This window comes from Oryx dammah, unplaced genomic scaffold (assembly GCF_014754425.2).
Source record: "Oryx dammah isolate SB20612 unplaced genomic scaffold, SCBI_Odam_1.1 HiC_scaffold_20, whole genome shotgun sequence".
NCBI lineage: Eukaryota > Metazoa > Chordata > Mammalia > Artiodactyla > Bovidae > Oryx > Oryx dammah.
Genome location: NW_024070204.1, coordinates 29,802,294 through 29,827,922, shown reverse-complemented (window position 1 = coordinate 29,827,922; position 25,629 = coordinate 29,802,294). Strand labels below are relative to the sequence as shown.

The following is a 25,629-nucleotide window of genomic DNA, read 5'->3' as shown; positions in this document are numbered from 1 at the left end:
CAGTCCAAGGGACTTTCAAGAGTCTTCTCCAACACCACAGTTCAAAAGCATCAATTCTTCGGTGCTCAGCCTTCTTCACAGTCCAATCTTACATCTATACATGACCACGGGAAAAACCATAGCCTTGACTAGACGGACCTTAGTCGGCAAAGTAATGTCTCTGCTTTTGAATATGCTATCTAGGTTGGTCATAACTTTTCTTCTAAGGAGTAAGTGTCTTTTAATTTCATGGCTGCAATCACCATCTGCAGTCATTTTGGAGCCTAAAAAAATAAAGTCTGACACTGTTTCCACTGTTTCCCCATCTATTTCCCATGAAGTGATGGGACCAGATGCCATGATCTTCGTTTTCTGAATGTTGAGCTTTAAGCCAACTTTTTCACTCTCCTCTTTCACTTTCATCAAGAGGCTTTTTAGCTCCTCTTCACTTTCTGCCATAAGGGTGGTGTCATCTGCATATCTGAGGTTACTGATATTTCTCCTGGCAATCTTGATTCCAGCTTGTGCTTCTTCCAGTCCAGCGTTTCTCATGATGTACTCTGCATAGAAGTTAAATAAGCAGGGTGACAATATACAGCCTTGACGTACTCCTTTTCCTATTTGGAACCAGTCTGTTGTTCCATGTCCAGTTCTAACTGTTGCTTCCTGACTTGCATACAGATTTCTCAAGAGGCAGGTTAGGTGGTCTGGTATTCCCATCTCTTTTTCAGAATTTTCCACAGTTTATTGTGATCCACAGAGTCAAGGCTTTGGCATAGTCAATAAAGCAGAAATAGATGTGTTTCTGGAACTCTCTTGCTTTTTCCATGATCCAGCAGATGTTGGCAATTTGATCTCTGGTTCCTCTGCCTTTTCTAAAACCAGCTTAAACGTCAGGGAGTTCACGGTTCACATATTGCTGAAGCCTGGCTTGGAGAATTTTGAGCATTACTTTACTAGCACGTGAGATGAGTGCAACTGTGCGGTAGTTGAGCATTCTTTGGCATTGCCTTTCTTTGGAATTGGAATGAAAACTGACCTTTTCCAGTCCTGTGGCCACTGCTGAGTTCTCCAAATTTGCTGGCATATTGAGTGCAGCACTTTCACAGCATCATCTTTCAGGATTTGAAACAACTCCACTGGAATTCCATCACCTCCACTAGTTTTGTTCGTAGTGATGCTTTCTAAGGCCCACTTGACTTCACATTCCAAGATGTCTGGCTCTAGATGAGTGATCACATCATCATGATTATCTGGGTCGTGAAGATCTGTTTTGTACAGTTCTTCCGTGTATTCTTGCCACCTCTTAATATCTTCTGCTTCTGTTAGGTCCATACCATTTCTGTCCTTTATCGAGCCCATCTTTGCATGAAATGTTCCCTTGGTATCTCTAATTTTCTTGAAGAGATCTCTGTCTTTCCCATTCTGTTCTTTTCCTCTATTTCTTTGCATTGATCGCTGAAGAAGGCTTTCTTATCTCTTCTTGTTATTCTTTGGAACTCTGCATTCAGATGCTTATGTCTTTCATTTTCTCCTTTGCTTTTCACCTCTCTTCTTTTCACAGCTATTTGTAAGGCCTCCCCAGACAGCCATTTTGCTTTTTTGCATTTCTTTTCCATGGGGATGGACTTGATCCCTGTCTCCTGTACAATGTCACGAACCTCATTCCATAGTTCATCAGGCACTCTATCAGATCTAGGCCCTTAAATCTATTTCTCACTTCCACTGTATAATCATAAGGGATTTGATTTAGGTCATACTTGAATGGTCTACTGGTTTTCCCTACTTTCTTCAATTTGAGTCTCAATTTGGTAATAAGGAGTTCATGATCTGAGCCACAGTCAGCTCCTGGTCTTGTTTTTGTTGACTGTATAGAGCTTCTCCATCTTTGGCTGCTAAGAATATAATCAATCTGATTTCAGTGTTGACTATCTGGTGATGTCCATGTGTAGAGTCTTCTCCTGTGTTGTTGGAAGCGGGTGTTTGCTATGACCAGCGCATTTTCTTGGCAAAACTCTATTAGTCTTTGCCCTGCTTCATTCTGCATTCCAAGGCCAAATTTGTCTGTTACTCCAGGTGTTTCTTGACTTCCTACTTTTGCATTCCAGTCCCCTATAATGAAAAGGACATCTTTTTTGGGTATTAGTTCTAAAAGGTCTTGTAGGTCTTCATAAAACCGTTCAACTTCAGCTTCTTCAGCTTTACTGGTTGGGGCATAGACTTGGATAACTGTGATATTGAATGGTTTGCCTTGGAGACGAACAGAGATCATTCTGTCATTTTTGAGATTGCATCCAAGTACTGCATTTGGGACTCTTTTGTTGACCATGATGGCTACTCCATTTCTTCTGAGGGAGTCCTGCCCGCAGTAGTAGATATAATGGTCATCTGAGTTAAATTCACCCATTCCAGTCCATTTTAGTTCACTGATTCCTAGAATGTCGACATTCACCCTTGCCATCTCTTGTTTGACCACTTCCAATTTGCCTTGATTCATGGACCTGACATTCCAGGTTCCTATGCAATATTGCTCTTTACAGCCTCGGATCTTGCTTCTATCACCAGTCACATGCACAACTGGGTATTGTTTTTGCTTTGGCTCCATCTCTTCATTCTTTCTGGAGTTGTTTTTCCACTGATCTCCAGTAGCATATTGGGCACCTAGTGACCTGGGGAGTTCCTCTTTTGGTATCCTATCATTTTGCCTTTTCATACTGTTCGTGGGATTCTCAAGGCAAGAATACTGAAGTGGCTTGTCATTCCCTTCTCCAGTGGACCACATTCTGTCAGACCTCTCCACCATGACCCACCCATCTTGGGTTGCCCCGCAGGCATGGCTAAAAGTGAATATGTCAGGGGCTTCCCAGTGCTTCCCTGGTGGTCCAGTGGTTAAGAATCTGCCTTGCAGTGTAGGGGACACTGGTCCAATCCTTGGTCTGGGAGGATCCCATGTCATGAAGTGGCTGGGCCCATGTACCACAACCACTGAAGCCCGGATGCCCCACAGCCTGAGCTCCACAGCAAGAGAAACCACTTACATGGGAAGCCCACGCCCCACACCTAGAGAGTGACCCCTCTCTCTCCAACTAGAGAAAGCCCGAGTGCAGCGGCAAAGACCCAGCACAGCCAATAAATAAATAAGCATTAAAAAAAAAAAGCAAATATGGCAAAACACTATGGCAATTAAATCTGAGCAGTGGGAATATGGATGTTTTTGCCAGATTAAAGATACAGAAAATGACAAGATAAATTCTTTAAGGAAGAATTCTCAAATGTTAAATCTAGATCTTCTTTGTTAACATATCAACACGAAGTAGTTTCTTGATTATCTATGGTCTTATTCTTCAAAACACAGAATAAAAATAGGGCAGACAAATAAATCCACTTATCAATCCCAACTGTGATGCTTAATTTTATGTGTCGACTTGGCTGGGCTATGTTTCCCAGATGTTTGGTCAAACACTAGATGTTGCTGCGAGGGTATTTTTTAGGTGTGATTAAATACTAAATCACACCTAAAATTTGAATTACATTTAAATATTTAAATCAGAGGACTTCTCATGAAGATTACTCATATTGGGGTGGAGACTGGCCATCCAGTCAGTTGAAGGCAGTAAGAGAGGCTGAGGTTTCCCAGAAGAGGACTGTCCTCAAGACTGAGACACAAACTCTGCCTAAACTTGCACCCTGCTGGCTCATCTTCCAGGGTTTTGACTTGCCAACCCCCACATGTGCATGCACCAAATCCTTCTCTTCCTCTCTCTGAACATGTGTATTTCCTCTGTACTCTGTTATTCTGGAGAATGCTGACTAATACCAACACTGCAAGTTTTGGGGGCAGCCATGGTTTCTCATGACATGTCTTATACAGAATGAGAGTTGGACCAGAAAGAAGGCTGAGTTCCAAAGAATTGATGCTTTTGAACTGTGGTGTTGGAGAAGACTCTTGAGAGTCCCTTGGACTGCAAGGAGATCAAACCAGTCAGTCCTAAAGGAAATCAACCCTAAATATTCATTGAAAGGACAGGTGCTAAAGCTGAAGCTCCAATATTGTGGCCACCTAATGCGAAGAGCTGGCTCACTGGAAAAGACCCTGATGCTGGGAACAATTGAAGGCAGGAGAAGGGGATGACAGAGGATGAGATGGTTGGATGGCATCACCGACTCAATGGACATGAGTTTGAGCAAACTCCAGGAGTTGATGATGGACGTGGAAGCTGGGCGTGCTGCAGTCCATGGGGTCACAAAGAGTCGGACATGACTGAGCGACTAATAACAACAAAATGGTTTCTGAACTGATATAGTCCACAGTTTCTATAATATTCAAAAGGGCAGAAAGTAGCTTTAGGGATGACAGGGAATAATGACAGGCCAGTTCAGATGGACATCTTGGGATTAAATACATCTTGGGTATGTTTTCTAGGAAAATAGATCTCACAAGAAGATAAAGGTCTTCAGTAACTCGGCTTCGTGCTGGAGCTGTGGTTCTCCAGAGTTGAAACATTCCCATTGGCCTGTGATTACGTTTTGGCCAGGCACTCCTGGGAGGATTGAGGTTTGGCCTTCCTGTACCTGTGATATTTCCTGAGAATTCTCCTTGTTTGTTTCACCAAAAACAAGTTGACAGACTGCAAGACTGACCACTCTCTGCAGACTGCTTCACATGGACGGACCTCTGCTCACACCATGATCAACAGGGTCAAGGGCTCTAGCTTCATATACAGTCCACACTCCTCATAATCTACTCAGGTACCATGTATGCCTGGGTGTAAGGGCACGTTGTTATTGTTTAGTTGCTAAGTTTTGTCCGACTCTTTTGAGACCCCATAGGCTATAGTCCACCAGGCTCCTCGGTCCATGGGATTTCCCATGCAAGAACACTGGAGTGGGTTGCCATTTCCTTCTCCAAGGCATCTTCCCAGCTTAGGGATCGAACTCACATCTCCTGCATTGGCAGGCAGATTCTCTACTGCTGACCCACCAGCAAAGTCCAGATATAAGACTATAAGAACGCCTAAATATACCCCTTCGCTCAGTTTAGATCTCTTATTGATTTTGGATAAAATACATTTGAGCCATTTAGTGTTCTGGGTTTCTGATCATTTTATTTATTTTGGTTTGGCACCTGCAAACCAAGAAAGTTCAAGTAAGAAATAAGAATGGACTTACTGAAGCAATAATTCAAGGTGACAACAATATATGTTATTAAAAAAATTTCTTGACATCAATTAGCATATCCTATAGAGTTAGAGGAGAACAGAGCCATCTCAGTGGAATCATGAGGCGAACCCAAATATAAGCAATGCCTTACTGTCCACTGTCCCAGGTGGCGCTGGTGGTAAAGAGCTCGCCTGCCAGTGCAGTAGACGTAAGACATGGGTTCCATCCCTAAGTTGGGAAGATCCCCTGGAGGAGGGTATGGCAATCCACTCCAGTATTCTTCCCTGTTGAATTCCATGGACAGAAATGCCTGGCGGGCTACAGTCCATAGGGTCGCAAAGAGTTGGACACGACTGAAGTGACTTAGCATGCACACACCACTGTCCCAATCAGGAGATAGCTAAAAAAATTCAAGGGATAGATAATGTTAGATTTTTGGTTCAGTTCAGTTGCTCAGTCGTGTCCAACTCTTTGCGACCCCATGAATGTAAATGATATAATTTTGCATCTAATGACATAGTCTATCTAAGATACTAAAAAGTAATGTTTAAAACATTTGTATAAACAATGTAAGATATTAATATAGCAACACACATACTTATATGTGCAAAAATACCACATGTACAAATACTATGTAAACAGAATAAGCTAATACTAATTTAGAAATATTTCTGGCTTCTTCCCACTTCTGACTCTCACACATCATAAAAACATTTATTCAATCTTCAGTGATCTTTTTACACCCAAGCCTGTGATTACAGCTACTTTTTTGAGTTTTCCAAACCATATCCCCTTCATTTTCATGTCAATTATTTGGATAATGTTCTTGATTTGTTCTATTTTTAAATGATCTTTAAAAGTCTTGTTTACAAAGAAATCCAACACTTGTTACTGTGAGGTCAGATGCCCAGGAATATTACTAGAGTTTTTTTTTTTTAACCTTTCTTTATGATTTCCTTGGTTGACCTCTATAAAGCATCCAAAATCAGCACTGATGAAGGTTATTTGAGGTTAATGTGTATTCCCTAAATAACACTTTGATGTTCAAAATAAAGTAATTGTGAGATCTTTCCATGAGCATGAGAGAAGCTGTAAAGACTTAAATATAAATTTCCTCATTTCTGATGATAAGCTTTTTTTTGGGGGGGGGGATCCAGGGACCATGCTTTATGTTTGGCTTGGGCTCAATGAGGTACATCCTATAGCTTCATTTCCCTCACTGCCCCCATCTGCCTTTCTTCCTCAGCAGAGCAGCCATGGTAGCAATGTACAGAGTTACACCTGGACTTTTTCAGGTAGAGCTGCGGACTCCAGGGGAATCCAAAAGGTTGAGTCTAGAAGACCCAGAAACATGTATCTCTTCCACAGGACAGATGGGTTCTGCCGAGCCAGGCTGCGAGGCCACTGGTTTTCTGTTCTGTCTTCTTTTAAAAAATAATTTTTGCAGTTGCAGTGTGAAGCCTTTAAGAGTGGCAAGAGAGGGGACTTCCCTGGTGGTCCAGTGGCTAAGACTCCATGCTCCATGCCCGGGTTCAATCCTTGGGCAGGGAATTAGATTCCACATGCTGCAAATAAGAGTTCGCATGCCTCTGTGGGCTCCCCTGATGGCTTAGCGAGTAAAGAATACACCTGCAGTGCAGGAGACACAGGTTCAACCCCTGGGTCGGGAAGATCTCCTGGAGGAGGAAACGGCAACCCACTCTAGTATTCCATCTGGGAAATCCCATGGATAGAGGAGCCTGGCAGGCTAAGTCCATGGGGTTGCAAAGAGTTGGACACGACTGACAGACTAAGCACGCATGTCACCACTAAAGATCCCTCATACCACAACTAAGATCCGGCTTAACAAATAAATAAACATTAAAAAAAAAAAAAGCGTGGCAGGAGAGTAATCTGCAACCGGGAGATGCCTGGGCAGCTCTGTGGTCCCGACTCCTCCCAGACACCCCTTGAAGCTTCTGAAGCAGGTGAGACCCTTAGAGGCCCCAGCAGCAAGACACTAAGCTCAGCTCTAGCACTGCCAATGGAGAAGGCAATGGCACCCCACTCCAGAACTCTTGCCTGGAAAATCCCATGGACGGAGGAGCCTGGTGCGCTGCAGTCCATGGGGTCGCGAAGAGTCGGACACAACTGAACGACTTCTCTTTCACTTTTCACTTTCACGCATTGGAGAAGGAAATGGCAACCCACTGCAGTGTTCTTGCCTGGAGAATCCCAGGGACGGGGGAGCCTGCTGGGCTGCCGTCTATGGGGTCACACAGAGTCGGACACGACTGAAGCGACGCAGCAGCAGCAGCACTGCCAAAGGCAAAGGGAGCCAGGGACGCCTGCATGTAAGAGAATTCTCTGGAACATTCTGAAGAAAGGCCTAAATACCTTGGGAGCGTAAGTGGGCTCCCACAGGTTACCTATTTCAGTGAGTGGAGTGGAAGGGACAAGAGGCAATGCTGCAAGCTGTACAAGGTGTTGGTGCAGCCCTCAAATTCCAGTTCAAAGGGGATGGGTGAGGAAGAGGAAAAAAAGAGGATAACAACGATAAATCTATACCGACAGTGTGATACTGTGACTCAGAGTAAAAAGTATTTAGTCTTTGCTCACCGTTCCTGGCACAGCACTCCTAAAACCCTTGAAATTCAATACATGAGAGTCATAGGGGAATCTTAAATATTCTATTCAGTCCTGGAAATAGTTCCAGAGCAATCAAAGTAAAATGAGTATCTTTTTAATGAGTCTCTTCCTTTTTTAAAAACTGGTTATTTATTCGGCTGCATCTTTGCTGCTGTGGGATTTTGTCTAGTTGCAGCAAGCAGAGGCTACTCTCTGGTTGTGGTGCACGGGCTCCTCATTGCAGTGGCTTCTCTTGTTGTCAAGCCCGGGCTCAGCAGTTGTGACCTACAGGCTTAGTGTCCCCGTAGCTTATGGGATCTTCCCGGATCAGTGATCAAACCCACGTCTCCTTTATTGACAGGAGGATTCTTAACCACTGAGCCAGCAGGGAAGCTCCCTGCAAGTCCCTTTCAATCATATCTGAGCTGATGATAATGTGGTGACTTCTGCAAAGTCCTTAAGGATGGATGCTGGTTGCAGGGGTTGGGGCGTGTGGCAGGCATGATTAGAAGGTAGGAACTGTTCATCCCACCCCACCCCCCCTTGACCTCTGGGGAAGGCAGAGGCATTGGAAACTGAGTTCAATCATCAATGGCCAATGAGTTCATCAATTGTGCCTATGTAATGAAGCCTCCTCCAAAAAACCCAAATGGATGGGTTCACAGAGCTTCCGGGTTGGTGAACACCTGGAGATGCCATGCCCTTTTCCCAAATCTTGAATGCGCGCTATGCATCTCCCCACGTTGTGTCCTTTTTATAACAAACCAGTAATCCAGCAAGTAAACTGTTTCTTGAGCTCCATGAGATGCTCTAGCAAATTAATCAAATCTGATTAATTAACCCTATTAATTAATAGGAGTGGTTGTGGAAACCTATTTACAGTCAGTCAGTGAGAAACGCAGGTGAAACTTGGGACTTCTGACTGCCAGCTGGAGCATGGGTAGTGGGGAGTAGGGGACAGTCTTAGTGGACTGAGCCCTTAGCTTTTGAGATCTGGTGCCACCCCCAGGGAGACAGCATCAGAAGGGCACTGAACTGGAGGACACCCAGCTGGTGGTCCCCCACCACACACACACAGCTGGTGACCCAGAGGGAAGAAGTGTTCAGAGACTACTCTGTATAATGTAGCTGAAAGCAGCAGAACTTTTCTTCACAAGGAGGACAGAGTAACAAAGAGGAAACCCTGGAGGTAGGAACTCGGGGTTAGCTGGAGAGAGTGTTGCTGGAATTTGGCTGATTCAGAAAAGCTACCTCCAGGGCAGCTGACCAAGCCTAGATTCTCCCCAGTAGACTTGGACAGGTTTATCCCAAAGTAATACATTGGAAGGACTGAGGCTCCAATACTCTGGCCACCTGATGTGAAGAGCCAGCTCACTGGAAAAGACACTGATGCTGGGAAACGCTGGAGAAGAGGGTGACAGAGGACGAGATGGCTGGATGGTATAACTGACTCAATGGACATGAGTTTGAGCAAACTCTGGGAGATGATGAAAGACAGAGAAGCCTGGCGTGCTGCAGTCCCTGGGGTTGCAAAGAGCTGAAAACGAGTCAACCACAACAGCAATACATTGACCCAGCACTTTCAGAAGTTTGTAACAAGAACGATAGGGATTTGTCTCCTTCTCCTTGGTTTTTCTCAATTCAGAAAACTGACCTTTAACCCAAGCCTAGTTTTATAACTGAGGAAACAACTCAGGGAAGTTGAGAGATAACAGTTGACAAAGCACATCCTGAAAGGAGAAGCAGCAAACCCAGCTCCAGGGGCCTGGGAGCTAACTGCATGAAGGGCTTTCACATGCCCGGCTCGGAGATGAACTCTTCCTGCGCATTACCTCGATCCTTATCACCAACCTAGGCGGGATCAACATACACTATCCCCACTTTAGTTTCTCTGAGAAAACCAAGGCAGAGAAACTAACGCTCCCCAGAGTCATTTGGCAAGAATGCGGGCCAGCTGGGTTTAGAATGGCATTCCTCCTCTGACAAGGTGTATCTGTAGAGTCAGAACTGAGGAGGTGATATAGCACTTCATCCTGCTTATGTACTTCTGGGGATGTCACGGAGCTGTGAGCCTCAGTTTTCACATCTACAAAATGGGCATGACGATGACACAGCTTTCTGGAAGTGAAATCTTTTGTGTTAAAGCTGCCAGGATAGAGCCTGACAAGCAGCAGGCACGATCCCCTGCATCTCCTTTCCTCATCTCCCTGAACCTAAGTCTTACAGGTGAGGTATAGCAATTTATCAGCCTCCAGCTGATTTGCATATGGGAGAAAATGTAACACACAGAGAAAGAAACACTAACTACTGACATTCATCTTATCACATGCAGACCTAGACCAATCTACTTTGTTTCTGTTCATGAAAGAAAGGGTTCTTCTTACCCGTTTTAAACCAACTTTAAGTGTGATTTAGTGGAGCCAAAGATTTCTTATTTTATAGGGAACACCTTATCCTCTGGTCCTTATGCTAGCCATCATCACAGGAGCAGCGCCCGTCAGCAAGCGCCCTCTGCAAGCAGTTGAGCCTGACTTGGAGATCTCATCTCCCACGGATGAGGCCTGGGACTCCGGCTCCAATAACCACAAAACTTATAACTCACTCGCCCAACCCAACCCCAGCACCTCGCACACCCGCATAAAATGCTGCTCCAAAGCTTAAAGTTGGTGAAGGGAGATGGCCAAGAGTGGCTGTGGGTTGGCCCAAGTATTCCCCCAGCTGTCTACACGTGGGGCCAAGGTTGGAGCCTGGGTTAGAGTCCACCGTCTGCATCCTATTAGGTCCTTTTATGAGCTCAGAGCGTGACTATCTGGTTTGCATTTGCAACACAGAGGGAAGCAATAAGGGACAGCAGAGAGGCTTTCTAAGGGGCACCTCGTGGAAGTTTTACCAAACAGCACCTATGAGTGGCCAGGCAGACTGACCTGGAGAGGGCTGGTTGAATGAAACCCTGAGAAGAGAGTCAAGAGCACCAAGTTCTGGCATCGTCCATACCATCTGTGCCCCAGAACAAGGGGCACTGAACCACTCAGCCTGAGCATCACCTAAAAAGGATGAAACTGAGTAAGATATACTCCGAGATTACTTTTAGTTTGAAAATTCTGTAATTTCAGCTCTTGATGAACTCCCCTTTGAGAAACATTATGAACTCTGAGAATGCATTAATGCGAATGCCTAGCATAATGAGTTGCCTATTGGTCCCTGGTCATTGTTCACTTTATAAAAAAATGAGCCAGTGCTGATCAAGATAAACCTAAAGGGTATTTAAAAACAACAACAACAGTCACAGATATATTATACCCACGTACATACCACATGGGGCTTCCCAGGTGGCGCTAGTGGTAAAGAACCTGACTGCCAGTGCAGGAGTAAGAGATGAAGGTTTGATCCCTGGGTCAGGAAGATCCTCTGGACTGGGAAATGGCAACCCACTCCAGTATTCTTGCCTGGAAAATCTCATGGACAGAAGAGCCTAGGAGGCTAGACAGTCTATAGGACCGCAGAGTCGAACACAAGTGAGCAAACAGATGCACACAAATATACTACATACCTACACGCACACCTGTATATTATCTTACTTCAAGAGTTGCCAACTGTTGTTAACACTATATGTACTAGACATTATAGGGAGAAGGCAGGATAACACAGTCCCCTGTCCCTCACCATCTAATAGAAAAGACAGAAGAGGCACAAGAATAAGATGATAGCTCTTGGACAGGACAGGATGTGATTCAAATTCAGATGTGCTCAAGTAAATGCAACTGGTATTTCAGAGCCAGAAATGACAATCATGATTTTCTATGAGAAAGATGTGGCCATATGGATGATGTCAGTCAGGGTTCCCAGCAGAAAACCGGAGAGACACTCAAAAGGGTTGAACTCGAGAAAGTTATATACAGGGGATATTTGCAGGAGGATGAAGCACCTAGAAGCTGGCAATAGCTGGGAAACTATTAGCACCTACAGATCTGAAGGGCAAGGGGAGGAAATAGTGTGAGCTGGGGTCATGAGCCCAAGCTGTCCATAAGAGTTCAGAAGAAATAAGCCATTGTTAGGACTTTGGCAAGGCTGAGGGGAGAGCAGTGAGGAGGATAAATACCCCAACACTCTCTCCTCCTGCCTTTTGATCCCCTGCCTGTACCTGTTGCCTGAACCCAACCAGAAACAGGATAATGGAGCCTCGATGTCATTCTGGACAATTGGTCCAAAGGAAGGGAGAAAATGACCTGAGGGAGGAGACAAAACACGCGCGCACACACACATATGCCCACATGCACAGACGCTGGAGATGTATTCAAAGTGAAAGTGAACGTTAGTCGCTCAGTTGCGTCCGACTCTCTGCGACCCCATGGACTGTAGCCCGCAGGCTCCTCTGTCTACAGGGAGTCTCCAGGCAAGAATACTGGAGTGGGTGGCCATGCCCTTCTGCAGAGGATCTTCCTGACCCAGGGATTAAACCTGAGTCTCCTGCATTGCAGTCGGATTCTTTACCATCTGAGCCACCACTTGTCCCAAATACATCTCTAACATAAAAAAAGAAAAAAGTCCAGAAAAAAAAAGATTTATCCTACCAAAAGATCTCACATAGGATTAATCTAATTTATAAAATCATTTTTAGCCATGCCACCGGAGAAGGCAATGGCAACCCACTCCAGTACTCTTGCCTGGAAAATCCCATGGATGGAGGAGCCTGGTAGGCTGCAGTCCATGGGGTCGCGAAGAGTCAGACACAACTGAGTGACTTCACTTTCACTTTTCACTTTCCTGCCCTGGAGAGGGAAATGGCAACCCACTCCAGTGTTCTAGCCTGGAGAATCCCAGGGATGGCGGAGCCTGGTGGGCTGCCATCTATGGGGTCGCACAGAGTCGGACACGACTGAAGCGATTTAGCAGCAGCAGCGGCGGCAGCCCTGCCACATGGCATGTGGGACCTTAGTTTCCTGACCAGGGATCGAACCTGCACCCCTGCATTGGCAGTGCCAAGTCTCAACCACTAGACCCCCAGGGCAGTCCCCTAATCTAAATTTAAACAAAGTCTTCCAACAAACCTCAAGTAAATGTGTACAAACAGAAACTTTTTGAACTTCAAATAGTTTCTACAAAATGCTCATATTGACACGTGATATGTTTGTTTACTTTTGTTTACAAGGAAGTTAAGGCATCCACTGGCCAGACAAAATTGTTTAAATTTTCCTTAACCCTCTACCCTCACCCACCCCCAATTTCCAAAGATAAAGTCCCAAGTTTGCACACGAACACATTTTTCCATTTATATTTTCTATCAGTTGGCAATTAAAACAAGAATCCCAGAGGTCAGCCAAAAGTCTTAAAAAACAAATGAAAGAGTCAGATACATTATCTCTGGATTCAAAAGCGCAAAACGACATGTTATGAGAAACCACCTGGAAAACGGCACTTGGCAGGCGCCATTTCAGAGATCCGCAGTTCAAACGTCAACTCCCTGCCAACTAATACTTAACCTTTACCAGAGACCCTCGGAGAAAGTTCTGGAAGTGTGGAGTACTGAAGTCTCTGTAACGCCATCTGCTTTTGTACAGAGTTCCAGTGATGGTGCCGGGAACCTGGCGCTGGGATGAGGATCAGGATTGCTCCTCAGGGTGGCAGAGGGAGGGGAGAGTGATGTGCGCAGGGATGGCAGAGGAAGAGAAGGGTTAAAAGATGTCTCATGGTCACTCCCCAATTAGGGACCACATGTCTGAGATTTCTCAGGACAAACTCAGTCTCAGATATCCTAGACCATACTACTTATAGGTCCAATCCTGAGGAAATAAGTTACACAAATCATGGTGCTTTAGCTTGATGAGGAAATATGCTGCTATTAAAATTAATGAGTCAGTAATGACATGAAAAATCCTTGCATTTATTCACTCACAGTAACAGCTGAATCCCTATTGTACACTACAGATGGTGTAAGGGTGTTCCGGCTGTAATGATGAATTATATAGCATGAAGCATACATGTTATATAGCACAGAACTAGACTGCCAACGTCTGAATTTCTGCTTCACTCCTGAAAAGCTGGACAACCTTGAGCAATTTCCCTAAAATACTGTGTGCCTCACGTCATCTCCACTGTAAAACAGGAATAATAATGTTACCCTCTCCATAGGATCATTGTGAGGTTAAGTTCATAGCGTAAAGCTTGTAATAGTGCCTGGCATAACATGAAGTGCCCATCCTTACAGTCTTGGTTTGGTGAGGGATGCAAACAGGAACATAATGGTATAATGCTAAGGGCAATCAAAGCCTTCCCTTCAGGCTAACATTGAACTGGATATGGAAGAGATCAGGAGGGCCCCCCCACCCCCTTCATAAAAAGACAGAAGAGTCACTGCACTTGAGTCAGACTGGAGAAAACTGGAACAGTCCGTCTGCTTTTTCCTGCATTCCACTGAGCACTTCCGGAGTTTATTTCATCTTACAAGCTTCCCCAAGACTGGGATGCAGAAAAGACAAAGGGTGGAAGACAGAGGAAATGATACCAAGTGTGCAAACAGGCCTGCCAGTCCCAACCACTGCAGGGGTGAGTGGTAACAGGCGCTTGGCTTCTCACAGGCTCCAGTACATGGGGTGTCCTCGTGACCTTGCGATTTTAAGAACAGTCTTCATCTCTGTGACAGCCCCAAAAAGTTCTCTGGCTGGGACTGAGTAGCAATCTCCAAAGCAAAGGAATCCTCTTTTCCCCTCCAACTGTCTCATTGGTTATTCTTTCCTTTGAAGTTGGAAGAGAGAATAAAATTACTTTCATCTGCCTGGAAATCACCAGAGTAGAGAAGAATCCTCCCTGGAATCAGAATGAGGAATCAGGCAGCTCAGATCTTCCGTAAGATGAGCCCAGGGTGTGCTTAACTCCTTTTGGAAATGAGATGGCATGTAGATCAACATCCACCTGTGTTAGCTTGGCAGCAAATGATACCAAACCCCGATTCCAAATGGCCTGAACAAGGAGGAAACTCATCTCACAGGATGGGAAGTGTGGAGAAATACGGTGCTTCTTGAGGACACTCAGGGATCTGCTCTCTCCTAAGGCTGGTGGCAAGATGCCTACAGTAGTTCTAGACAGCAATGCACCAAGAAAGCAAAGGGTTCGATTGTTTTGTGTGTCTTTTTTTTTGGTAATGAGCACACATCCTGCATGAAGCTCCACAAGAGACATTCCTTCGCACTTCACTGCCCAGACCTGGATCACAGACTCTTTCCTTTACGCATCCCTGGGGTGTGGGATGGAGGTACCATCCCACAAATGAAGTGAATGGATCATCTCACATAACGGATGCTACCAGGTCCATGTGACCACTGAGCCTGCAAGAAGCTTCTGGCCAGGACCAAAGGAAGAAATGAACATGAATGTATCTCAGGAGTTAGCATGCTCTACGGGTATTCTCACAGAATTCTGGTAAGCCACAGCATCCGATTCAGAAATGCTTTGGCCTTATGCTCCACACATAAGAAGAATCACTGACCTGATGGAGAAGATGCTAACATACCTGGTATAAATGCCCAAGAACCACTCTATCCAGGGTCTGGACATCTTTAATGATCACTGCTGAGCTGACAGACAGTACATCATGGCCTGTTAGTATTTTGTCCCAAGGGGGCACCCGCAGCAGAGGGGTGTAAAAACAGAACTGAGAGGAGAAGGGAGAGTTACTTGCCAGTAAACTGTGATGGACTGAAATGAGAGAAAAGTTTTTTAAACTGGGCAGGGCAGGACAGGTTTGCTAAACTCTTCAAGATAAAAAGAAGAAACAATGCAACAAAATTTTGGAAGCTGTAAAGTGGTCTCACCCATGGTAACTGACAGCAGATACCTAGCGCACCAGGATGGGAAGCCTGGAAGCAGAGCTCCAGCATCTCTGGAATTTGGGGTACCAGGTACTGAGGGGGTCAGGGGCCCCAAAGCAGGAGAGCTGGCTGAGAGTCTGTGCCAGAAGCTGTCAGACCCTGGGTCTCCCCTCTCAGCCCTGGCTCCAAAGTGACTGCCTGCATTCTGCAACCTATTTGCTCTGCTGAATCAGAGCAACTGTGGACTCAGAGACACTTCAATGTAGCTGAGAGAAGGGGTGCGCTTAGAAACAGGGAAATGGGAGAAGGTTCCATACCAAATGCTGGTTTCCTGGTCTCCATCTGAGTGGCTCATAGATTGCAGCAGCCACCAATTCCCCTCAGCATCGGGATTTCTCTTCAGTTTCCTTTGAGGGAAAGACCTTCCGCCCACAGGTGGGAATCCTCCAATAAAATCCCTTGGCAGGATAATCCTACAGCTGGCTGCACATGTGACTCACCTGCGGCGCTCTTTGTAATCACTACTACCTGAGCCCTAAGCAAGACCCAACATCATTCAAATACTTGGGTAACTTAAATGGAAAGTTTATGTGCCAGGAATTGTTCCAGGTTCTAAAACACTCTTCTAGGTGTTCCTTCTTGGTAAGGTGGAACTGATTCTGGGTGTCAGCTCCATCCAGGCGTGCAGACCTTCCAGTTAACTTCTCAGCAGTCAGTTCCAGGATCCTCAGACATCTGAGCAAAGCCTTTAACATGCAACAGATTCCAAAACAAAAACTAAGAGGAAATCAGAGGAAAACAAACAGCACAGGGAGGAGAGGGACACTTCAAAGAAACTGCCACTGTGATCCTTGATAAGAGTTGAGGGGTGAAAAGCTTTTCATCTATGAAACGAGAACAGGAGGTTACAAAAAGAAAATTTTGGAGATTTTTAAAGAGCTCTTGGAAATAAGAAATTTGATGACAGACATGGGAATTCAATACATGGGTTGGAAGATAAAATGAGGACATATCCCAGGAAGTAGAACTTTTTTTAAAAAAAGGAGAAAACATAGGGAAAAAGTAAGAAAATTAGAGATTCAATGTATGAGGGCCCCATTTCAACTTAATGTGTGTTCCAGAAGAGGACAGAAATCAGTTTTTTTAATATTCCATAAAACAGTTCAGAACTGAAGGACATGATTTTCAGATTGAGAAGGTCCACTGAAAGCCAAGTAAATTGATGGGGGAAAAAAAAAAAGACACCACAAGGTGTACTGAATGAGATTTCATTACAGAGCGAAAGGACATTACAAAGACCAGAAAATCTTTCAGAGAAGGGGAAATGATTATATTCAAAGCATCAGGAGTTAGAATGACAGGAGTTAGAATGAATCCCTGCTGTGATAAGGAGTTCCAAGATGACTGCTGTGCCTCTGGCCCTCGGCGCAACTCCACAGTGAAGGAGACCAGAAGGCTCAGCCAGAGGGATGAACCAGGTGGAACGGGACACGACTACTATTCAGAAACATTGGCAAAGTTGAAGCTCTTGTGTCGGGGCACAGAAGCTGAGGTTGGTGAGGGGTGGGTCAAATAACTGCTGTTTCAATGTATAAGCCTTCTAGAAATATATGGCTTTACAATTATGTCTATGAATAGCTTTGATAAGGAAAGAAAGGAAGCTCAGGCAATGAATTAGATTGCAGAACGCTCTAAGCAGCAAAGGTTATTTGGTGAACCGAGAGAGAGAGAGAGAGAGAGAGAGAGAGAGAGAGAGAGAGAGAGAGGAGTTGATGCTAAAGGCAGCAAAGGCTGAGCACCTGGCAAGCAGGTGTGACAAGAACTTGAGGGCCCAGGAAACAGGCAGGAAAGGGGTCCCTCTTCCCCTTCAAGGAACAATTCCTGAGTGTGCCCTGCCTGAGTTATTGAGATTAGTAGGAATACGGGATTAAAGGGAGCTGTACGGGCCAAGTGTGTGGTTGGGCAATTTACAGAATAAAGAAGGCAAGCAGAAAGGCAGTTGGGGACACCCTGCTGCTCTTCAGGCAGGCTGTCTTCCTTCCCCCATGGGTTATCTCCTCAGACAATTACGCTCAGCTGCACCAGCTCACAGCTCAAGGCTGAAAGGGCGTGGGCAAGCCTGAAACCCTGAGTCCACACTGGTTTCCCCGTCAGTTTACCTGGTACATCCTATTTCTGTTTCTTCTCTGTGTAGCAGTCTCTGAGGACTCTTTTTTTTAGAGTCCGGCACAGGCCTGGTTTCCTAAAGCCCACCTACTTACAGATCCCTGAGGCAGTACAGGAGGGACCATGGGTTTGACCAGCAGCCCTGAAAGCAATTAACTGTAGCTGGGCCTTGTTAACTTTGTTAACACCTCAGTAAAAGAAGAGTGCTGTGGCCTTCTACAGGTTAGTGAGATTAACCGCTAGATTAGCATATGGTGGTAGGGAAAATCCCTTGTGGGGCTTTCCATGTGGCTCAGTGGTAAAAGAATCCACCTGCCAATGTAGGAGACACGGGTTCGATCCCTGGGCCAGGAAGATCCCCTGGAGTAGGAAATGGCAACCTGCTCCAGTATTCCTGCCTGGAAAATTCTATGGACAGAGGAGCCTGGTGGGCTACAGTCCATGGGGTCAAAAGAGTGGACACAAATGAGTGGATAAGTACAAAGGCAGATACCCTTGTACCTTTCCGATTCATCTGCAAAGTCAATGTACAGTTGCAAAACAGTATAGGAATGCAAAGGCTAAAGGCTGAAAGTACTATATTTTATGTGTATTTAAAGATACTTCTCCATTAGAGTTTATGCCATCCCCCTTATGATATAAAACTTAGCCTGACCTATTTTTATGAGAAGCATTTACTATTTACATTCACAGAAATCTATTCTTCCCAGAAGCGGTTCCCAGACTGACAGCTGTAGTTCCCTCCTCTTTACCAACCCCATCTCATCAGACAAAATTTGACTTAATTTCACTCCTAGTGTTTACAAACTGCTTACAAGAGAGTTGCAACACGACAGAAAATGTCATTCTCTTTCCCAAAAGCCCTCATCTTTAAAACCTTTGATTTGTGGATGCGACAATCAAAACATTTTGTGAATTAGGGGTGAGGGAGTTGTCCAAGCAGGCTGTTTAGTAGTTCAGGGCGAAGATCTGTCCCCAGAGGCGATTATAAGCAGTTGAGGGATCATAAACAGTTCCTGCTGGCAGGAGCGGCAGCTATGCTGTACCCAGACTCATTCCCTGCTGGCCATAGCGAGAAGCAGGGGGATGAGGGCAGCGTTAACAGATGCCTGGTTGCTGGACACCCTCTCTCCCTTCCTGGACTTCAACAGCATTGCTTTTCCGCGGTGACTGTCAGGACCTTGGCTCTGGAGACCCCCGGACTTGTCCCTCGTTCCTCCCCACCCCGCCGCTCACACACACACACACATACACACACTCAGGGCGCCTCCTTCCGTCTAGTAATTGACAAACCAGTTCCTCGTCCGGTACTCCTCCCAAGGAGCACAAACCATCCGTAAACACGCAAATCCCACAAATCAAAAACAAGACACCCCAGGGGTCTGCGAGATGAGCGCCGCGGGCGTTCGTCGGCAGCGGGTGTTTCTCGGAGGAGGCTGGGGCTCTATTTCCACACCCCCGCAGGCAGCCTCAGTCGGCACCCCAAAGCCGGATCGGATGGGGGACGCCTGAGGTTTTTGTCTGCTAAAGCAGATTCCTACCTCCAGTTCTGAAGTCACCTTCGGGGGGCGGGGGGGTCTCCTCTCGACGTCTTCAGCGGAGGCTCGGTCGGGAGCAGCCGGCCCCGGGTAATCCTCGCTCCCGGGCGGGGCTCGCACGCCCCGGGGCCGAGCCGGAGCCTAATCACCTGCTGGGCGCGGGCGGGGCGGGGCGGGGCCGCTCAGCGCGCGCGCCCCGCCCGGGAAGCCGGCCCCCTGCGCGCCCCCCGACGGCTCTTCCGGAGCACGGTTGCCGCGGGGAGCCCTGAGCGCCCCGCTCCGAGCGCGGCAGGTCTGCGGGAGGACGCCCCCTCCGCAAGCCCGGCTTGGGAGGTTTTGAAAAAGACTGTAATGGAATCCCGGCTCGCCTCGTCACTCCCCTGGCTCACTTGTCAAAACTCCACGGCATTCCAGAATCCCTTCCCCGGTCACTCCCCTCACCCCCACCCCCTTCGCAGTCGGAAAAGGAAACCGCACCGGGGAGATTTCGGGGAGTTTGGGGTTTCTGATGCAGACACCTTTTGTTTATGTCAACTTGCTCCGGAGCTTCCAGCGGTAACTGGGAGCAGGTCTGAGAAGAAAAACGCCCCACCCAGATAACCCTCGCCCGGTCAAAAGTTCTCCCTCCAGCCGCCGCGAGGAGCTCCAGCTCCCCGACATCAATTCATTTCATAACCGCTCCGTTTCATAATCGGCGGCAGCATGGGTCCTTACTGGGGGTGTGGGGTGAGGGGGAGCCCCACACCAGAATCAACAACCGTCGCACTGGGCAAGCTAGCAGGCAACTTTCCAGAAAGCTGCAGTAAGATTCTTTCTGCTGGAGAAACCAAATTTACCACCGCTGAATTACAATCGCCGGTGACTGCACGACTGAAGCATTTCCTTTATACCTTCTCGGGCTCCCGCGCCCCTCCCGCCTTCTGCGGGGTTCAGTCAACGAGACATCCCCGGGAGAGGCATGAATGGGCTCGGGCCGTGCAGACATCTCTCCAGCTGCAAACTGATGAGGAAGCCCGACCCACGAGGCTGAATTGTTTACCTCACACCCACTGAGGGCTTCCTGTCTTAAATTAATAGGAATACAAATAAGACAGGAAAACAGTGTTTGCTTTTCTTAGAGCAAGGGTGAGGGCTTGCGGAGGGGGGTGGGGTCGCCCCACATTTCATTGCGTGAAGAGGTTGCTGTTCAAAACTTCAATTGTGTTCTTTTCCTTTTCTCCACTTGGAACACTTGTTGAAAACGAAAAGCATCGCTGTGCCAAACCTCAAACCATCAAGGAACTTCTGCTCAAAATACGTTTTCACCTGGCTTCGGAAGGGATCCAGGCTGGAGCTCCCAGGAGGAACGACAGATCTGGGGACCTCCTGTGGTCGAAAGGCACAAATCTCCCTACAGCCTAAAGCTGCGTGCCACACGGGCACACACACTCGACCCCACCCCATGGGGTTCATGCCAGAATCTTGCCCCCAGTCCGGCTATCCACCCCTGTGTCTCTAAGCTGTGGTTTACTTCCTGGGTGTCCTGCAGCTCTTCAATGGACAAATCTGGTAGAATTCAAAGCTATTAATTAAAAAGGAGCAGGCAAAAGAAAGCTTCAGTTCTCAGTATCATTATTGCCACTGGAAAGGGTAATGAGAGCCTGGGAGCGGCCAACCCATGTCCAGGCTCTCCTGGACATCTGCCCACTCTTGGAAGCAGCCCACAGAGCACATGGTAAGTACTGATCATAATCAGCAGCCCTGAAATCACCCCCAGTTGCTTCCTTCAGGTTGGCACAACAGCAAACCCAGAGACATGCCTCCTTTGGAAATACTGGAAAGAAACAAGACCCCAGGATAAAGGATATCTCAAGGAGGGATGGGCATTGCAACCAACAATGATAATGGACATTAAGAGAACAGTACATGTGCCCAGTAAGAACAGGCTTTCCCAAGGCAGTCCTCAAAATATTGCAATTCCTGGGTCAAAGCAAGTTAGGCTGATGATTTTAGGTAAAGCCAAGTGTATCAAAAGTCTCTAACAGAAAGTGACTGCCTTACAATATATTCTAAGGGTTCCAGTGAATGTTAGCTCCTCCCCACTTCCCTTTCCCTTTCTTCTGCCAGGAGTTGGTAGTCCTGGTGGATTCATTAGCATACTTGTATGTGGCATCTCCATATCTGATAAATTTTATGGGAATTAGGTTCAAATTGAATAATCTTCTAATAATAATTTCAGAAGGGCTCCCTTTCTTCCTTCTGATTGCTTTCTCCACTTCCAGTTTTCTTCTAACTCTCTCGACTCCTTCCATCTGGTATGTAATTTATGATGTGCAAATCAATGCTGTTTAAAGGAAATCCATGATTTTAAGCATAATGCAAATAAATATTCCCTCTTCCCCCACCAACTCTGTGCCTAAGCTCAGTTTAGGGTATGTATGTGCTGAGAATTAAAATTTGACCACATCTGTACAATATCTTAATGTCAGGAAAGCTTTTGAATGCATATGACATTCTCATCAGCAAGCCAGAAAGACACGATCTGGTGTGTCTTTTCCTCACTGGATTTCACTGCAGACTGGAAAAGAGATCAATGGCTCAGTAAACAAAAGGGTGCTTAAAACATGGCCTCCAATTTTACCCTAGCTCTGGTTTAAATAATACTTAAAATTGCTTTGAGCACACCCAGAGTCTACAAATAATATTAATTGCAGTGGGAATTACTGATATGCTAGGAGAATCCAAATTGGCTTCAACACATGAAGGAAATGTTTCATGAAAAAGTTTCAAGTTTAGCGTGACGGCTGATTACAAAAGTAGTATCCTGAGGGGTGATGATCAAATGACAGGCATAAAAGGGGCTTAATATCTATATTGGAAAAACACTGACAAAGATGTGAGGATCACAGCAGATCGTGTTATTTAAAAGGAATCTGTGTGTCGTACTGATAAGAAATAAGCAATACAACGGCAGGGTGAATTCGCTTGGTGGGAGTCTGACATGAAAGGAAAGTATATCCCCATGTCTCCCTCCCCCATGATAAAGAATTTGGCAGCAGACAGACCCTTAATAGGATGGTAGGTCCAGTCTGAGGCCCCTTATTTTAAGGGCAAAGTGGAGACACTGGAAAGGGTCCAGAGGAAAACCAAAATGATTAAAGAGAGAGAAAATAGAACCTATGAGGGAAGGTTAAAGGATTTGGAGTTGTTTAGTCTAGAGTGAAAAAGTGCCTAAAGGCAAACTTAACAGTCTTCCCCTCCCATTTGAAAGGTTATTATAGAGAGGACACCGACCAGCTGTTGTTCATCTCTACAGAAGACAGAAGAGGTAAGACTCAAAGTGCAACATTCAAATGTGGGTCAGAGGCACAGAGGACATGCTTGATGCTAATGGTAACTGACTTGACATTGACCTCACTGTGCAGTCTTCACCTCTCAGACTCCATCCTAGAGATAGGCCTCCATGTTTCGGCAGAAGCCAGGCTGGAGAACTCCTTTCCTTTCCTTCTAGGGCTGCAGTACTCATCACCCCATTAATGTCGGGGGGCAGTGGTCCTAAGATCCATGTTCCCTAAGTCAGAAACAGGGTGCTGTGAGAATACAATTCTCTATTCAAACATATCTGCACATCTCATCAGACCTTTGTTTATTGGGTCAGTTCAGTTACTCAACCGTGTCCGACTCTTTGCAACCCCAAGGACTGCAGCATGCCAGGCTTCCCTGTCCATCACCAACTCCCAGAGCCTACTCAAACTCATGTCCATTGAGTTGATGATGCCATCCAACCATCTCATCCCCTGTCGTCCCCTTCTCCTCACGTTTTCAATCTTTCCCAGCATCAGGGTCTTTTCCAATGAGTTAGTTCTTCACATCAGGTGGCCAAAGTATTGGAGTTTCAGCTTCACCATCAGTCCTTCTAATGAATATTCAGGACTGATTTCCTTTAGGATGGACTGGTTGTATCTCCTTGCTGTTCAAGGGACTCTCAAAGAGTGTTCTCCAACATCACAGTTCAGAAGCATCAATTCTTTGGCACTCAGCTTTCTTTATAGTCCAACTCTCACATCCGTACATGACTACTGGAAAAACCATAGCCTTGACTAGACAGACCTTTGTTGACAAAGTAATGTCTCTGCTTTTTATATGCTGTCATATAGGTTGGTCATAACTTTTCTTCCAAGGAGCAAGTGTCTTTTTTAATTTCACGGTGGCAGTCACCATCTGCAGTGATTTTGGAGCCCCAAAAAAGTCTGTCCATTTTTTCCCTATCTATTTGCCATGAAGTGATGGGACCAGAAGCCATAACCTTAGTTTCCTGAATGTTGAGGGGTGGCTCGTTGGTCTAGGGGTATGATTCTCACTTTGGGTGCCAGAGGTCCTGGACTGAAATCCCAGATGAGCCCAGGTTATCCTCTCCAGTGTTCTTGCCTGGAGAATCCCAGGGACGGGGGAGCCTGGTGGGCTGCCATCTGTGGGGTCACACAGAGTCGGACACGACTGAAGTGACTTAGCAGCAGCAGTAGCAGCAGCATCTCTAAAGATACGCTCAACTTCTGACACTGGTAAGCATATTTTATAGATGCAGTCCTCTATATTGTTTCTATATATAGGACATCATTGTTGTTTTTGTTTAGTCACTAAGCCATGTCTGACTCTTTGCAACCCCCATGGACTGGGGGTTGCAGAGTCCCACCAGGTTCCTCTGTCCATGCGATTCTCCAGGCAAGAATACGGGAGCGGTCGCCATTTCCTTCTCCAGAGGATCTTCCCGACTGGAGGGATCAAACCCGAGTCTCCTGCATTAACAGGTGCATTCTTTACCACTGATTCACCAGGGAAGCCCCAGGACAGCATTCCTTTTGGTTTAAAGAGCACATAAATATTAGTTGATGATGATAATCATAATAATAGCTATGAATTAAACTCATCCTACAATTATGTTGGGCATTGTGCTAGCTACTTTATGTAGGTTGCCTATTTCCTTAATTTTTTTCAGTATCCCCATGAAGTAGATATAATTATTAGCTTTATTCTAACACAAGGAAACTGAGTTAAGTAACACAGTTAAGTAACACAATGAGGTTAAGTAACACAGCTGGTAATCGTTGGAGTCCCAATTCAAACCTATTTAATCTGACTCAAAAGGGTAAGCTTAACCACTACACTACTGCCTCTCGTTGATTAGTTTTAGCTCTTGGGAGGGAGGAAACATTGCAAAAGGAAGCGTTTATTCTTGTTGGTGCAAACTGATTAAAAACCAAGTCTTCCACACATTTACATAGCCTGGGAAACATAGCTGTTTTTTTTCCAGCATAGAGGAAGGACTGACTTTGCCTTCTGATCAGAAGTATGCTTTGCTGTCTCCCACAAAGCTAAAAATCTAATAAAAATCTATCTATATTTTATTAATAAGAAACACCTAGCTATTCATCTATAGTTAATTTTGCTCATAGTAGGTGTTTCATGACTGTTAAATGAACGAATACAAATGCATTATGACTCTGATGCTTTAAAGCAAATTGAGCTGAATTGTGTTTCTCCAGCATGCTGGTGATCAAAGCTCTGGTGGGTCATTTCTATGGGCCTCTTATCAGATGTTCCCTAAGAGTCTTAAAATCCAACTGTTTCCTTTAATTCAATATCCATCAGAAAGGCATATGTATGGGTTACATTTTCCCAGCATCAACTACTTTTAGATCAAGAATAGATTTTTAGTGGGGTTTACTGAGTGCTGTTATACATCAGCAATAGATGATTCATAAGTGAAACAGACATCAAAATGATTTTTAGAAAGGCAAATGAACCACACACAAACAAAAAATTAAAAGCCTTGATCTAAACTACAGCAAAGGACAGATATTTTCCCATTAGGACAATTTATCCTGAGTTTATAAACAGAGAGAGGCATAATGACCCAAGTGTTTGTGAACAGATCTAAACCTTATGTAGCTATAAAAAGCTGGAGAGGGGAAGAAAGAGGAAATTCCCAGGAGAAGATCCCCAACCACATCCAGGGCCATCAGATCTCCATAAAATACAAAGCCCAGCAGTGGTACCAAGTGGAACACAAGAAGAAACCTCAGGATTTTAACACAAGCCACAGAAATAACTTTGAATTGTCTTAAAACTAAACAGTGACAATTCTATCCAATAAACTTTCAGCCAACACATGGGCAGAGGGGTGGCTTACTGGTGTTCCAGATGTAGTTAATAGAAACATGATGCCTAGAATAAAAAAGGTACTCAGTAAATGATGACTGAATGGATTGATGAGTGAATGAATGTCTGAACAGATGCCCAAGCTGCCTCTTTCTCCTCGTGAATGAAAGATGTTGGAAAGATGTCTTAGATGCTTCAACCCCAAAGTCCCCACAAAGATGTTGAGTCATTTGAAC

General features: G+C 45.6%; 1 protein-coding gene across 2 annotated transcripts in view; it reads right to left on the bottom strand.

Moving 5' to 3' along the window:
- The window catches only part of PDZD2 (PDZ domain containing 2), a 327,378-nt gene that overhangs the window by 202,205 nt on the left and 99,544 nt on the right, over positions 1 to 25,629 (bottom strand). The window contains exon 1 of one of the 2 annotated variants that reach the window (XM_040262281.1): positions 19,259 to 19,373. The exons of the other annotated variant lie outside the window; for it this stretch is intronic. The gene's annotated coding sequence lies outside the window, so the exon portion shown is untranslated. Of the gene's footprint in view, positions 1 to 19,258; positions 19,374 to 25,629 lie in introns of those variants that run through there. 2 annotated transcript variants of the gene reach the window in all.